The sequence below is a fragment of the Echinops telfairi genome, unplaced genomic scaffold (assembly GCF_000313985.2).
Source record: "Echinops telfairi isolate 266 unplaced genomic scaffold, ASM31398v2 ScPeMD7_25;HRSCAF=90, whole genome shotgun sequence".
Classification (NCBI taxonomy): domain Eukaryota; kingdom Metazoa; phylum Chordata; class Mammalia; order Afrosoricida; family Tenrecidae; genus Echinops; species Echinops telfairi.
In genome coordinates, this window is record NW_022103922.1 from 31,688,458 (window position 1) to 31,692,737 (window position 4,280).

Consider the following 4,280-nt stretch of genomic DNA (forward strand, 5'->3'; position numbering starts at 1 on the left):
GTTTCTTCATCAGATAATTAGAACACTTGTGTTCAGGTATTTTCTGGCTAACTTCTTTCACTTTTGCATAATGTTTTAAGGCTTACTATGTTTTAACATCTATCAGAACTCTTATGACTGAATCAGATATCCATTATATCAACATATTAATCTAAAATGCTTGTTAATAAAGCAAACCGGTTGCAGAGTATCTTAGAACCTCTGTACAGCATTCCCAATTTTTCTAAAATAAAAACTGCTCTACAACTAAAAGAGTTATTAAAAGAAAACAGTCACAAGATGCCACTTCAGTCCCACTACAATAAAGAAGACAAAATAACAAGTGTGGAAGAGGGATGTAGAGAAAATGAATGGCCTTTTCATAGGCTGCTGGTTTGGATGTTAAATGGTATGGTAGCCGTGGAAAATAGTTTGGCAGCTTTTTAAACATAGGGATACCGTATGACTGAATTTGTTACACCACTTCTAGGTATAATGCAAGATAATTGAAAACATCTGCATACAACTTGCACATGAGTATTCACGGCAGTATTATTCATAATCCTAATGTGGAAAAACACTAAATATCCATTAATTTATGAATGGATAAACTAATGACTAGCTAAGTAAAATGAAGTATGTTGATAAAATAAATCATTATTCAGTCATTCTACCTACTTAAACTACCAGAACTGACAGAGAAAATCTAAGCAGACTCGTAACAAAGGAAGTTGATCAGGTCATTAAAAAATCCCCTCAAAATGAAAAACTGGACACAGGCGGCTTCATTCATTATATCTACCAAACATTCAGAGAATGGAGACCAGTTCTACTCAAAACTATTCCAGAGCATAGAAGGGAATAGGAAGCTCCCTAGTTCTTTTTATGAAGTATAAGAACATAAGTATAGCAAAACTAGGCAGAGGCATCATTAAAAACAGTTATACACCAGTATTCGTCATGAAAAACAACAAAAAAAATTCTAGCCAATAGGATTCAACAATATATTCCCAAAATTATACATCATGACAAAGTGGGGATTCAAAAAGTACAAAAGGGTGGTTCAGCATTAGAAAAACAATAAGTATGATCCATCATATAAATGCAACAAAGGAAAAGGATCACATGATCATAATGATACAGAAAAGGCATTTGACAAAATCCAGCGCTATTCCTGATTAAAAGCATCCATCAAAACAGTAATAGAAGGATAATTCCTGGACTTAAAAGTTACTTGAAAACCGGCAACATGCAGATTGACACAAGCTTGATTGCTGAAAGTGAAAAGAACTTGAAGCACTTGTTGACAAAGATCAAGGATTGCAGCCTTAAGTATGGATTAGAACTCAATATAAATAAGATCAAAATTTTCACAACTGGACCAATAGGTAACATGATAAACTAGAGAAAAAGGTTCAAATTATGAAGGATTTTTGCCTTGCCTGGATCCACACAATTGATCATGGAACCGGCAGTTGAGAACAAAAGACATTGCATTGGGTAAACCTGCTGCATTAGTCCCCTTTAAAGTATTTAAAAGCAAGCATGTTTGAAGACTAAGGTGCATCTGACTCAAGACATGGCATTTTCAACTGCCTCTCTTCCAACTGATTTGTGTTGAAAGAAATATGGCCAGAATGCTACGTAGAGGAAAGGGTGGTAAGACTTGCATACTTTGGTCATGTCAGGAGACCAGTCCCTATAGAAGGCTATCATGCTTGGTAACAGAGAGGAGCAGTGAAAGAGAGAAGGGCCCTCAACAAGATGGATTGACCTGTGCCTTTCACAATGGGCTCATGCGAAAGATCAGTTGTGAGGACCCAGCAGGTTTCTCTATGTTAGGTAAAAGGTGGCTATAGGTTGGAACTGCCTCAATGGCACATAACAATGACATACAAAACCAGTGGCCAATATTGCTCTCCAATGGAGAGAAGCTGTGAAAGCATTCCCATTGTGAATGTGAACCTGGCAAAGATGTCATATATCACCACTCCTATTTAACATTGTAATGGATATCTTAGCCAGAATGATAAATCAAGGAAAGAAAAATGAAGTTATCCACACTGGCAATTGAGCCCACGTGATGTAGTGGTTTACACATTGAGCTGCTAACTGCAAAGTCAGTAGTTTAAACTTACTAGTCTCTGTGCTGGAGAAATCTGAGGCATTCTACCGTTGTAAAGATTTAAAATCTTGGAAAACTCTTGGGGCAGGGGTAATTCTACTTTGCCTGATATTACTTTGCCTGATAGTCACTGTGAGTCAGAATTGACTTGCAGCAAGTTATTGAAACTGGCAAATATTCTATATTTGCAGAGGATAAGATCCTATATACTAAGAGCTCTTAAAAGAAAAGGAAACAAAACCATTTACAGTAGCCATCAAGAAAATGAAATACTTAGGACTAATTCTAACCAGAAAAACAAAAAATGTATACAAATCTACCCAGAGTGATTTACAGATAGTATGCGATCCATCATTCTTCAAAGAGATTGAAAAACCAATCAGTTTCATGTAAAAAGGAGACCCTGGACAAATGACACACTACTAAAGAATAATGAAGGCTAGGAGACCTCTTAGTTCCTGATCTCAAAACCTACCTATGCAGCCATTGTAGTCAAAACAGCTCGGTATGTATATGATAGATAAACAGACCAGTGGGACAGCATTGAGAACCTAACCTACAGATAAGATCAATCCATCCAGGTTCAGTTTGCTAATCTTTGTTACAGGATTAAAACACATTAGTTAGAGAAAAAATAGTCTCTCCAACAAATCTGGGTACCCATTTACCGAAGAATGAAACAGAACCAATATCTCACAGCACATATAAAAATGAACTCATGATGGATCAAAGACCTGAATGTAAAAACCCAGAACTATGGAAACTACTAGGGACCCATGGGAAACAGAACTGGGTGATGTGTGCGGACAAATCCTTTACCTTCATAGTTAAGGAGTCTGGGAACCTGGATTCCGATGGAGGGAGACCTTCACATTAGTAGGTTGGAGATACATTCTGGTCACAGTCACCTAAGTAAAAGTTATTCCCCACATTGTCATGTCCAGTCCTTCCCCTCCCCCAACAATAATTCCCAATTTTAAGGTGCTACTTGTAAGCACATGGTTGCGACTATATGCTTGAAGGTCAACTACTTGAAGGCTACTTGCCTGAAGGCTGTCTGCTATGAGAGCAATCAGACCATATTGCCTGTCCCACCCTAAGTAGGACCCATTCCCTTCTGATAAGGATCATAGATTGCTCCCTTGGAAAAGAGCTTAGACACCCAAGGTCTAGCTTGCTCAGCACTAGGGTTAGGCCCCCATCTTACTCTAAAGTCTGCCCATCTTGTTATGTATGTACTTTCTTCTCACATGTATGTCTCTAATACCTCCCCGTCTTACTGTGTGTATGCCCCTAGCTCAGCCCCTTCATGTTGTTTATACCCCTAATATAACCCTTTCCTGTTAGTATGTGCTTACTGTGGCTTGCATGCCCAAGATTATATATAAGCTTGTAAGAGAGTACATACGGCTTCATTCTGGTTCTAGTCTACATGGAAGAGGTGAGCCCTTGCTTGCCTTGGCTCATCTCTTTAATTTACCCCTCAAATACACAAACCCCCCCTTTGGACCCATTCGGATGTGGGGTTGGATCCCACAAAGACCAACGTAGAGGCCTCAATACATGCCATAAATAAACTGTCAATCATAATGAGAAATAGCTGCAGGCAAAATAGATGACTGGAATTGCCTAAAAATTAGACACTTTAAATGCACCACAAATTTACCCAAATAGTATAAAAAACCCACAGACTAGACAAAAATTTATGGCAATGGCATTTTGGATAATCCCTAAAATTCATAGAAAACAAAAATATCACTACAAGAAAAAGACATCTTTCATTATGATTCTGCTTACTTTTCTTGGGCGTAGTAGCAACCTTGGACCAAAGTATGAGGGAGCGCTTAGATTCTAACGAGTCTTGGGACATCCACTCTTTCTGAAAAACAACCTCCTCTAGATAGCCAAGTCCCAACATAAGCTTGTTCTGGGTGCATTCTGTTGCATATCCAGCCTGACCAAATCATCTGGACTCAACAATTTAACCCTGACCTTTCCTGTATTTAGTACATACAGATGGTATGAGGGATTTCAAGATAGTTTGTGGAAAATCTTTCAGTTCTCACCATGAACTTTTAAAAGTAGCCCCCCCATCCCACCCCCATGCATGTGCTCACGCTAGAGATTTGCCTTGTTTCAGCTTAAAACATTGTTCTTTTTTGGTGCTTAATTTTTT

General features: G+C 38.3%; 1 protein-coding gene across 1 annotated transcript in view; it reads left to right on the plus strand.

Annotated features, from left to right (window-relative positions):
• The window catches only part of UBE2R2 (ubiquitin conjugating enzyme E2 R2), a 37,652-nt gene that overhangs the window by 20,027 nt on the left and 13,345 nt on the right, over window positions 1-4,280 (plus strand). The window lies entirely within an intron of this gene.